The sequence below is a fragment of the Mercenaria mercenaria genome, chromosome 13, assembly GCF_021730395.1.
Source record: "Mercenaria mercenaria strain notata chromosome 13, MADL_Memer_1, whole genome shotgun sequence".
Taxonomy (NCBI): domain Eukaryota; kingdom Metazoa; phylum Mollusca; class Bivalvia; order Venerida; family Veneridae; genus Mercenaria; species Mercenaria mercenaria.
Window position 1 is genome coordinate 62,012,698 of NC_069373.1, and position 12,557 is coordinate 62,025,254.

General features: G+C 35.0%; 1 protein-coding gene across 1 annotated transcript in view; it reads right to left on the reverse strand.

Moving 5' to 3' along the window:
- Window positions 1–2,716, reverse strand: part of LOC123528732 (zinc finger protein 184-like) — a 43,734-nt gene extending 41,018 nt beyond the window's left edge. Inside the window, exon 1 of the mRNA XM_045308687.2 lies at window positions 2,607–2,716. The gene's annotated coding sequence lies outside the window, so the exon portion shown is untranslated. The remainder of the gene's footprint in view (window positions 1–2,606) is intronic.
- Window positions 2,717–12,557: the final 9,841 nt, after the last annotated feature.

A 12,557-nucleotide genomic window follows, 5' to 3' on the forward strand; every position in this document is an offset into this window, starting at 1 on the left:
TGTTAATGATGGTGAACAAGTATTCCAAGTTTCAAAGCAAAAGCTTTGATAGTTTAGGAGAAAAGTTGACCTAAACATAAAACTTAACCAAGAAATCTGATATTTTCTAAGTACAAAAGGGGCCATAAATCTTGCAAAAAGCAAGATGGAGTTATGTTTCTTGCTATACAGGGTCAGCTTATGATGGTGAACAAGTATTCCAAGTTTCAAAGCAATAGCTTTGATAGTTTAGGAGAAAAGCTGACCTAAACATAAAACTTAACCAGGCAATGCCGACGCCGACAACCGCTCAAGTGATGACAATAACTCATCATTTTTTTTCAAAAAATCAGATGAGCTAAAAATAAAAGTCCATTTTGTATAAGTTTTTGCATTTAAAATGTCCATTTCGTAGGGCGCGGTCTTGATAAATCGTAAAATTTCTTTTATAAACCTGATAAAAATATTATAAAAAATAAACAGCATGTAGGTTTAACTCTTATCTATCATATTCATTTAAGAAAATACAGATATCATTGAAATTAAAGCCGTCATTCAAATAATAAAAGTCCATTTCGTAGACGTAAAGTCCATTTCGCGAAATGGAGTCTATTTCGCACTTTATCCAGGGCTTTTCAACCTGTCTCACGGGGCCGATATTCGGCCCCATTCCCAATGCCAAATATGCTCAATTTTTCCCAATCTGGAGCTAAAAAATCCCAATCTAAAGAAAGATTACCCAACTGAAATCAATTATTTTTTGTTATTCAAAGATAATTCTTGCATAGTAAGTTTTGTTTGCCAAGAAAATCAAACAAAATGTTGGAAAAACCAACTCGTTCCTGTTTTTAGTAACATGACGTCTGCAACCTTGGCAAAAATTAAATACAAATTTTGCTAAATAGATGTATGATATGTACGCAAAAAACTCTCAGAATACAAGAAAAGATCAATATTAGTTGAATAAATTACCCAAAACATGTTGACAGATAGTTGTTATACCATTAAAATCAATTGTCACCTCATTTCGCGACCCAGTTTTTTCACTCGAGCATACACCCACTTTGCCACTCTATTTTTTGGAAAATTCAGTTATGAATGTGGTGAAAACAAACTGTAAACGAAAGTTTTAAAGATGACAAATGAAGAGTTACTGTATTTTTTGGCAATATTGGAAAACAGTTCTGAAAAAAATAAATTCTCACAATTTCTCAAGGGGACACTTTATATTTGTAATTCATTTGAATGTCTTCCAGTAAAACTTGATAATTATATGTTAAGAAATCATTTGATTTGTCGACACATTTTCCCAATTTTGACAATTTACCGCGATAAAAATTCCCAATTTGACCAGGGGCCTTTTTCCCAAAAACCCCTGAAAAAGCCCTGCTATCCCTACCGATACAAACATTGTTGTTGGCATAAATGTTACAAACTAAAACATTTGTACCGAAAAAAATCAGGAAAAAAATATTAGGCCTTAGAGTCGGTGGGTAAAATTAGGGTCAGTCTGGTTCCCTGAACCACACTTTTTTTATTTTGACCTAGTATGCACAAGTTTTTAGTTTTTGCATTTTTTCCGTAAATTAATTGTTTAAATTGTAAAACTTTCCATCAAGTTAAAATTATCTTATTATTATTATCTCAAATATACTACATTAATTATCAACAGGTAGTATTAGTGATCAACAGCTGTAAATCAGTCAGAACTGCCCAGCAATTAAATTCTTGTGTGTTTTGGTGATACAAGTGTGTTTTAGTGATTCTGTGTACTGATTCTTAAGGTACTACAAGGTCAATCCTTATCCCTTTACATTTCCTTAAAAAAAACTGCCTAAAATGCTTACAAAATGGTGATACTGAATATATGTAAAATCGTTTTAAATAGATAAATAATTCAAATTAAACATAAGCATAAAGTTATAGCGAGCTCGAAGAGCAGGCCCAAAGGGCCTGCTCGAGAATCGAGCTTTACGGTAACGCAAGTATACTTTCACACTTGGTGATGGATTTGAAAAGTTTCGTCGGAAGTTTTAAAAAAGCGCACCCTAGCGGACTGGTGCTCACAGGAAGTACTTCTTTCCGGAGTGAATACAGAACTTCATTCAATTGCTAAAATTATTCATCACTCAACAATAATGAAAGAATGATTTCCAGTTGTTTGAAAAAAATATTATTTGCATTTAAAAGATCAAGCATCGGCCAGAAAATGGAAAAAATGTCATTAATAAGCAGAAAGAAACGGGAACGCGGTAATGACGTCACCGTGTCACCGGCTTCCCATAAATTTTGCAATGTATGATATTCACTGTTATAGGCATGGTGACATTAAATATAGACTTTCAAGTGAATAGGTTCTCCTGAATTCTTGTGACTAGTGAATAGTTTCTTTGTGACAAATAAATGATGCATAATATTTTTTAGATAAATCCGATTTCTTTGAGCTCGCTTTGAGGCTTTGCCTTAGTTCATATTAATTCAACAAAATTCTGAGCAATCCGCTTTGTCAATGTCCGAAAACTGTTTCACTTCCACCTTTCTCACATAGTCTTCCATAATTAACAGAAGGAATATGGATTTAGCTTTTATAAAGAAACAACATTAGTTAATACAAAGAGATGGATAACCTTTATAGGACTTTGCACCAACCAGATGAATCGTATTTCTCTTTTTATTTTATTTTTCGAATCGATTTATGACAAATGGCGTTAATATAGGCAAGGGAAGTAACTGTGTTCGGTGGTGTACAGCCCTATTCTGCGACCAAGAGAATATATTTGCGGTCAATCTGCGACCAGCAGAAAAAAATAAGATAAACTTTATTTTGAGTCTCCAAGACAAGTAACAATACAACAAAAGCACTCCAGGTGCTTTTGAACCGACTATATGTATTAACAAATTTATAAGGAACAAAAGTGAAAAAGCTGTAAAAGAAAGACAATGATTACGAGGAGTACAAGCATTAAGAGATCTAGTTTGTAAGACGAACTTAAAAACATTTCTAGCACATAACAGAACATAAGATGACATGGCAACAACAATTTTAAATGTGATAATGATAAATTAAAAACCATGTGGTAGTTGCTGTTCTAGATCAAGACCTAAAAACTACCATAACAGAGAAATATAAAAAAAAAACTGAACCAGCAAAAAAGCACACGAAATGCATTATTTAAAACAAAGCTAAATGAAGTTATCATCTCAGGATCAGACTTGAGGTGAACTGAACGACAGCAAAATTCAAGGAAATACAATTACAGGGAAAAACTAGAACAGTCACAGGAGTGACGTCGACTTATACCCCCACACAAAGAGCTATAAAAATAAATAGATTGGCAACTTGAAAGGCATATAGAGCAAATCTCGCCAACCTCCCGTGACAAAAAAACGAGATCTCGTTTACCGGAAGTGGCGCTTTCTCCACGCGCCATTTTGTTTGCGAAAGCAATTTTTCATCGGTAAAATAATTATCACCGTATGACCACTCTTCTTTCGATGGCAAAAAAAAAACGTGTACCATTTCACATTAAACTAATTTTGTTTTAGAAGCTAACGTGTATTTTAAATGTAGTTTTAAAGGTACACATTGTAACTCCATGCTCGCTGATGTTTGTTTTTAGTAAGATAACGCCGAATCACGCTATGACACGAGCTCACGCGAGATTACAGCCAGTTACCATTCTGTGTATTTTATACTTCTTTGCCCCACACTACGGTCTTGTCACATAAGAAATTTTAAAAATACTTAGAATAATATAAAAATGTAAAAAAAAACTTAATACTTAAAAAAAAAATACTTGTCTTTGGAGTACTTCATCCTGTGCTTCAACGGCACATATAAGTAATACTAGTATATGTGCCCAGGATGAGGGATGAGGTAAATATAAAAATCTCTATTATTAGAGATACACTAAAAGTGAATACAAAAGAAAATGTCTTACCGACACATGTTACCACAGAAAAATGTATTTACTTTTTACATAGGACTAATAGTAAAAAAAGTTAGAAAAATACTTGAAATATTGAAAATCTAAAAATAGAATTTCTAAAAAAAAGACTTATTCTTGGAATTTAAGGGGACGTAACTCAGTACAAAAGTTATGAAAAGGTTACTTCCCTTTTGCTCTAAACCAATCAGAATAATATATAGTGAAAATGCATCAGAATTAACCTTAAATTCTTAGTAAAAGGGGGCATAATTCATGAAAAATTGGTGTCAGAGCTATGCACCTTGTGTCACATGATGTGGATGATGAAGTGGAACATCTATTTTAAGTTTGAATCAAATCCGTTTAGTAATAACTGAGATTTAGTGAAAATACATCAAAATTAACCTTAAATTCTAAGTAAAAGGGGACATAATTCATAAAAATTGGTGTCAGAGTTATGCACCTTATGTCAGATGATGTGGGTGATGAGGTGGAACATCTATTTTAAGTTTGAATCAAATCCATTTAGTTATAACTGAGATATAGTGAAAATACATCAAAATTAACCTTAAATTCTAAGTAAAAGGGGACATAACTCATGAAAAATTGGTGTCAGAGTTATGCACCTTGTGTCACATGATGTGGGCGATAAGGTGGAACATCTATTTTAAGTTTGAATCAAATCCATTTAGTAATAACTGAGATATAGTGAAAATACATCAAAATTAACCTTAAATTCTAAGTAAAAGGAGACATAATTCATGAAATATTGGTGTCAGAGTTATGCACCTTGTGTCACATGATGTGGGTGATGAGTTGGAATACCTATTTTAAGTTTGTTTTTAAAGTGTGTTTGTCGTTAAAATTATGCTACTGATACTATTATTGTTGTAGATACTGTGTTTTAACATTTATGTAGAAGGCCATACTGGAAATAAGTTGTATGTATACTATGTACTCTTAATATGTCACCTTCTTAAAATAAAGTTATTATTATTATTATTATTATTATTATTATTATTATTTGAATCAAATCCATTTAGTAATAACTGAGATATAGTGAAAATACATCAAAATTAACCTTAAATTCTAAGTAAAAGGGGACATAATTCATGAAAAATTGGTGTCAGAGTTATGCACCTTGTGTCACATGATGCGGGTGATAAGGTGGAACATCTATTTTAAGTTTGAATCAAATCCATTTAGTAATAACTGAGATTATAGATTTCGGGACGGGACGGGACGCGACACGACGGGACAGGACGGAATAAAACTGACTCCTATACAGCACCCCCACCCTTCCCCCCAAACATGTTTGGTTGGGATATAAATACAGCAACTCAGGAGTACATGCATAAGCATAAATAAAAGATACAAAATAAGGATGGAAGAAACTGCATGCAAGCATAAACTGAAAGACACGGCAATAATCAAAGTACTGATAGTTATGTTAGAACGTGTATGAAAAGAATCCATTCCAAAAATGGCGCAAGCGCTAACAGCGCTTAAGGAACCCAATACATAACCATATCATCAATATGATTTTGTGATATATACAGTTGTGCATTCAAACCCCTGTAAAGTAAAAGGCATGCAGCCGATAGTTATTCGTAGTAAATTACTGCTCTATTGGTATATATTCAAAGTATGTTGAAATATTTTTTACTTGGCATGAGTACTTGTAAGTTTGTGATCAAGTCCACGTACGCCTCAAAGGTATTGATAGAGCCTGTAACGATAATGACGTCAGAGGTGGTAAATAATTCCGCATTGAACTACAGCGGATAGATACGAAATGTTGTGAGACAGTCTATTCCTAATTAAATTCTACGCGGTTACATAGAGGAGGTGATTTTGATAAAACACTTTCCAAAATTATATAATAGCATACAGGGAAACTCAAAACATGTACATGAACAGGACGAAATTTTATAATAAGAGTTAATAACTGTTCATAGTGTTATTTCTATAGCGACGCAGCGGGACGTCCCGCCCTGTCCTTGTCCACGGGTCAAGAAACCTATATCTCGCTCAGTTACACAATGCATTCACTCGATCTCAAATTTATTGGAAAATTGATATTCCAGGTTAGCTTGCCATAGTAGTTGCGCAAGTGAAGGTGTTTTTGGCGGCATTTGCTTTGTTAACCATCTTCTTTATGTTTTCAGACCGAGCAGTAACACCCATAAAACAACAAACCGCCTCGATAGCCTGGTGGTAGAGCGTCGAGTGCGGGAGGTCGTGGGTTCGATCCCCGGCCGCGTCATACCAAAGCCGTGAAAAATGGTACCAGTAGCTCCCTTCCTTGGCGCTCAGCATTAAAAGGGAAACTGGCCTCATCTCTCATACCCTCGTGGCGATGGATTCCATCAGGAATGAGGTGTCGAGAGTGATTAATATAAGTTGTAGAACTTCCTTCACAATCGACCTAAAATAAATTATGTATAAACTAAACGACAAACGGCAGATGTGTAATGTTCGATGCTGTCGCTTTTTCAGTGTTCTGTTTTGTATGGCATTTTCTTGTTGTTTTTTAGGTGAATTGTAACATAGAAATTAGTACAAAATACATATCGATCACTATACTAACAGAAAATTTCAACAGATTTGCAAAATTACTAAATGGGTGTCTTGTAAGAACATGTCTTGACCAGAGCGATTTGATCAAAGCCATTCTCCGATCTCTTTACCCTGTGAGAACTCTTTACGGAATCTGTCGCAACTAGCAGGTGCTAAATATTTTACAAAGCTTGATGCAAGATCGGGTTATTGAGCATTTAAACTCACTGAACGATCATTCCTCTTTAATAAGTTAAATACTACGTTTGGTAGATATCATTACCTCAGTCTTCCATATGCTTTTCCCTCCTTTTGGGATGAATTCATCCGTAAGATTGATGAATGCTATGAAGGGTTAAGGTAGGTAGTTGCCATAGTGGATGATATTCTTGTGTATGAGAAAACTAGGGAAGAACATCTAGTAATCTTAGGTTAGTTTTGCAGATATCTCTAGAAAAAGATGTTAGGTTCAGTGAAGATAAACTAGTAGCAGGAGTTACCCATGTTGACAATTTTGGTCATTTGCTAACTTCAGAGCATTCTGTTATACTTCAGGGTTGACCATAAGCCAGAAATCAGTGTTCACCACAAATTCATGCTTATTGGAACTATAGAGATGAGTTAGCTTTAGTTGATGGGTTAATAATGAAGGGCAATAAAATAATCATGCCCAAGGTAATGAGATCGCAGATCTTAGAGTTAGTTCACTTAAGTCATATGTGGGTAGAAAAATGTCGTAGGAAGGAAGCTGATGTGATGTTTTAGCCAGGTATTTCTGCAAACATAACAAACATGGTACTTAATTGCAGCATTTGTCTGCAGCATAGGGACTCACATCCTAAGAGAGCCAGTGATGCCTACAAAAGTGTTTGATTATCTAAGGCAAATCATTGGTACAGATTCACCTGGGAGAATAAAAGCTAAATGATTGAAGCTGATTACTGCAGCAAATATTTTAAAGTAAAAAAAGATCCCAGACATGAAGAGCTATACAATCATTAATAGAATGAAAACAATAAACTATATGCGGTTCTAAGGAGTAGCAGGAGCAGCAGTAGCAGAAGCAGCAACAAAAGTAAGTTGAACAATTCTTTTCTACACTGTTTACTTCCTTCGCTTCTGATTCGAAGTAGCTAGGGTCCCATATCGATCCCGCATTTAAAATTGCTGTTACGTGTAGCACCACAAATTTCCGTGTCAAATAGTTTAATTTTTATTTATTTTTCAACCATTTTGGAATATTTTGATCATTTTAGGAATATTTTGATGATCATTAATTATTATTATTATTATACCAGATTTATATAGCGCCCTTTTCATGATCAATTTCACGTTCAAAGGCGCTTTACATAGTTCAAATGCAGCCGCACAGGGCGCATAATTCATCCTCTACTAGTACAGACACAAAGCCATCTGACCAGAGGGACAGAGTGAGACAAAGCCCCAACGACAGAGAGATCAGAAATCGGATACAGGCTTGTCCGGCTAACTTAGCCTAGCTCGTTGCGAATAGACAGTCTGGTTCTTTAAACGTGCCCAGTGTATAGCACTGATACACGCAAGGATTGCCTGGGTTGGGTAGGAAACACTGAAAAGCGTTTCTGAAAATTCCCGAGTAGCTGCCGGGGATCGAACCTCCGACCTCAGGTTTGGAAGGCCAGTGTGCAAACCACTGAGCTATCCGTCCACCCTAAGACTAAATCATTTCAGCTAACACAGACTTAACGGCTAATAATATTTATCACAAAACACAAAAAAATAAGTACCGTTACTCAAGTTGGTGCAATTTTTGAAGACAAAACAACCGGCCGGCAAATTCAAACGGTATTAGCAGCTCCATTTTGCAAGAACTGTTTGGCACTTCTTTACACTTATAAACGTGTCTATAAAACAATATCTAACGAATCGTTCCTGTTTAAAATAAATGTATAGGGGATATCTTTGATTAATAGTATGGAATAAACAAGTGTATATCTAATTTCACGGGTTTTCAAGCCCCTTTATTATTATTATCATTATTATCTTAGGCAGAGAAAAATCCTACTGGAAATCGTACAGGAAAATTCTAAATGATGAAAATCTAGGCAACGAACCGCCGAATTATGTTGCCAATGCTGGCACTGTAAGCGAAAAAAAAAATCCGTAAACATTAAACATTGAAACTGATGAGAGTACAAGCTAAATACAGGATTGTTTCAGTCCATCAGACAAAAAATGTCGAACTCTGAACATTCCGTCAGCCTGCAAGGAGAAATGAATGACACAGATTCTGATACTTTAATATCTTACTCAGCGTCAAGCAGTTCAGATCAAATTAAGAAATTGAAGCAGACAATTTTGTTGAGGGACTACGTTCTTGCCCTTCAATGTTCAACATATCACACAATACACTACAGTGGATTTTGGCTATATTAAGATATTAAAGTGATTTTTTACCGAAAGACCCAAGCACTTTACTAAAGACAAGACCTATTTACAATTTTGTAAATGTAGGTGGGGTGCTTACTACCATTTTGGTATTTATGATAGTATCCTCAAGGAGCTAGAAGTAAGTTCACCTGTAGCAGTACCAGATATAGATGAAATTCAATATCAATTGAATAAACATATAGATGTCCTCCCATTGTTAAAGAGTTTTCATTTCTGACCAATTTTGGGCAGAATAATTGAGCAATATGTGTCCAAACCTTTCGTTATTGGGCTATTCTAAGGGGATCATAAGCTAGGAAATGTTAGGATGTTTTGGGAAACTTCGTAGATGAAATGAGTTTACTGCAGGAGACGGGTGTGCATGTTCTTGATAAACAATATCCTTTCACATTAAAAACTTCTCGTGTAGTTTGTGATGCACCATCACGTGCCCTTGTCAGACAGACTAAAGGTCATACATAATATTATGGTTGTCATAAATGTTCTCAACGAGGCCAATGACAGGGTAAAATAACTTTTTCAAGACAGATTTACCTTTGCGAATTGACTTATGATTTAATAAGATTGAAAACTTAAAACATGGCCCTTCAACATTTAATGTTCTGTTCGTAGGAATACTATCACAGTTTCTGTAGGCTACATGTACTTACATTTGTAGTTAGATGAAAAACTTCTGTTTTTATGGATAAGGGGTTCCCTTTTTGTAGGCAGGGTGGTTACATTTGTTCGGCAAGTTTCACAGCATTTGAAAGATCTAAGGTCATACCTGTCACGTGAATTCCTGAGAAAAGAGAGGACATTACAAGAAACTGATAGGTGGAAGACTTCGGTATTTCGACAGTTTCTGTTGTAATACAGATCCAGTTGTTTAAAAACATGATTCTTCCGCCAATATATGCAAACACTTCACACTTGTATCAAGGCAAGGCAATTCTTGCATCGGCCATATTGTGATTATGCAAAACAGTTTGGTCAATTATAATATGAGGAAGACCAGATGAGGATATGCTTAAAAAGGTTTTGTTTGTTGAGTGCTTTAGAAGTAATCCAGAAAACGTCTATACATGTACAGATCCTTTGCATTCACCTGATTTGCGAATTTATAGAGTATCTCATTTGCTGGGAGATATTAGGACAGCACGTATAAAGGAAGTTACTTGCACGTGTGTGCTTCTTCCATATAGGGACTGCCATGTTGCTATTCCTTTAATCCAGAATATTGTGTAGCTTTATATTCATTTTATTGTGAAACATGTTCTTTATGAAACGAAAATAAACCCTTAAAATTCACACCACGATTATTTAGTGCTCTACATTTTCTTATTTTTGAAGGTAGATTTTACGCATTGTCATAGGGCCATGACATGTTTCACTTTGACGGAATTAGGTCATTCCAAGTGGGAACTTTACGTATAACCAGTGAAAGTGGGATTATTTTCTAAACTGTTTTGTCAAAGGCGGAGATAAATCCTTGATTATTACTTCAAATTTTTGGAAGTTTCATCAAAATTTTTTGTTTTTACTGCAGAGTTATTCATCCAACACATATCAAGTTACAAGTGCTAGTTACTCACTCCTTTCTTATTTAGGTTCCATAAAAATCCTATATTTTATTAAACAAATGAACACCAACTTCCACCAAAACCCAAGTTTACTTAAAGACATCTGAAGAAGGAAATCCAAGATTTTCATTCTAAGTATGTCTTAGTTGACGCCTACATTATATCAATGTTTTACAATACGAACTAAATAGCACTGTATATTTAAAGCTTTTACACTGATTCCTTCGGTTGTACAAAATTTGGTCACTGATCACATCACTGAAGTTTCTAATTTGAAAGCTCGTATAGCTGATCAACAAATTAAACTTCCAATCATGTACTGGATTCCTAAATTGCATAAACAACCATATAAAGCTCGCTTCATCGCTAATTCAAGCTCTTATTCCACTACAAATATTTCAAAGCTATAAACATCATGCCTAACTGTAAAAGCCCACGTGAAAAGATAAAGTCTACGAAAACTCTGGTAAACACTTATTTTGGTCGATTAAAAATTCTGGCGAAATCTTGGATAAGTTTAAAATTAATAATTACAAAATAGCTTCAGTCAGTACATATGATTTTTCTATAAATAAAATCTTAACAGTAGATCAGTCGGAAGCACCGAGAGCAAGACAGTGAAAATTGCAGACTCGGTTTGATTGAGTCTATTCATGTGCAATAATGGGAAATGCAACACTGCCCACGCCCCCCCCCCCCCCCCCAGCACCGGCTTAAGCAGCATTCAATCTTCAATCTAAATGAGTTGAAATCAATGAAGGACCAGAAAATATAACAACACTGAAAGTACAACAACACTGTAAAACCTTTTTTACTAGCTGCATTATTAAACATTTGTAAAGCCCTATATTTATGTCAGGTTTGGGAATGCAGTTTTCAGACAAGTAATTGGTATTCCTATGGGAACAAATTGTGTACCCCTTCTCGCAGATTTATTATGAAAGAGACTTTATGTTGAGCCTTTATCCAGATACACAGACAGACATTATTACTGCAATTAATCTTATTATGGATAATACGTTTGTTTGTTTGTTTGTTTTTTTGTTGTTGTTGTTGTTGTTTTTGTTTTGTTCTTGTTTTTTTTGCTATTTATACTATTTTTCCACGGGAGCGCCAGTTAAATAAAACTATCAATAATTCGGATACTGATCCTTCGTTTTTAGATTTACATCTCTCTATTTATGATAATATTATACATACCAAAATTTATGACAAGAGGGATTTTAATTTTAGTATTGTAAATAATATAATCCCCCATTTGGAGGTGGGGTTTACCTCAGGCTACATCTTATGGAATATTTCTAAATAATTTGGTTTGCCAGAGCGTGTAGTCATGTTTAGGATCTCAGTGAATGTAATCAATATATTACAAATAAACTTCTTCAACATGGCTACCGTTATTACAAATTGTGTAAATATTTTGCTAAATTTTACTATCGTAATTCTGATTTGGTTTCAAAATTCAGTAGTAATTACACTTCTGTGAGAAGGTATTTCAAAACCCGATTTCTATAAGGGATGTGATTTACAAACTTCTTATGATTTTGGGTCATGGTATTTTCTCAACTGTATTTGGTAAAATTATAAAACGTTGAGACATACCGCATGTTTAGTGTTAAACCCGTTTACAGTTGGACACTACGCTTCCCTCTTTGATTGTGTCTTACGAAAGAGGGGGAGGACTCGGTGATAAGCAGTTTTTAAATCCCACCAGGACTAAACATTTTTGATTTCTGCCTTCTGGCCTGCTTCGTCGGGCCCTTAAGGATGTTTTTCTTGAAGCTCTGTCTTTTGCAAAGGCATGTGCATATGTTTTCGGTTTTTAAGTTTGCTTTTTATATAATTATGCAGGAACATTTTTGTGTTTTACATGCCATGCCATAGCGTGTGTTATAGATTCATCTGGAGAGGATTACTTTTATTTACATTGTCCCGTGACTTTGGAACATGGTGGGGGGGGGGGGGGGGTAAGAGTGAGATTGGGTACGCATCATAAACCGGTTTAAGCTCCCCAGTGGTGTTTTTGCCACTGGCCGTTCCAAGGCGGTGCCCTTCTATGTTCCTTTATTTGTTCGTTTTGTCCTCGTGTGATTGCTTT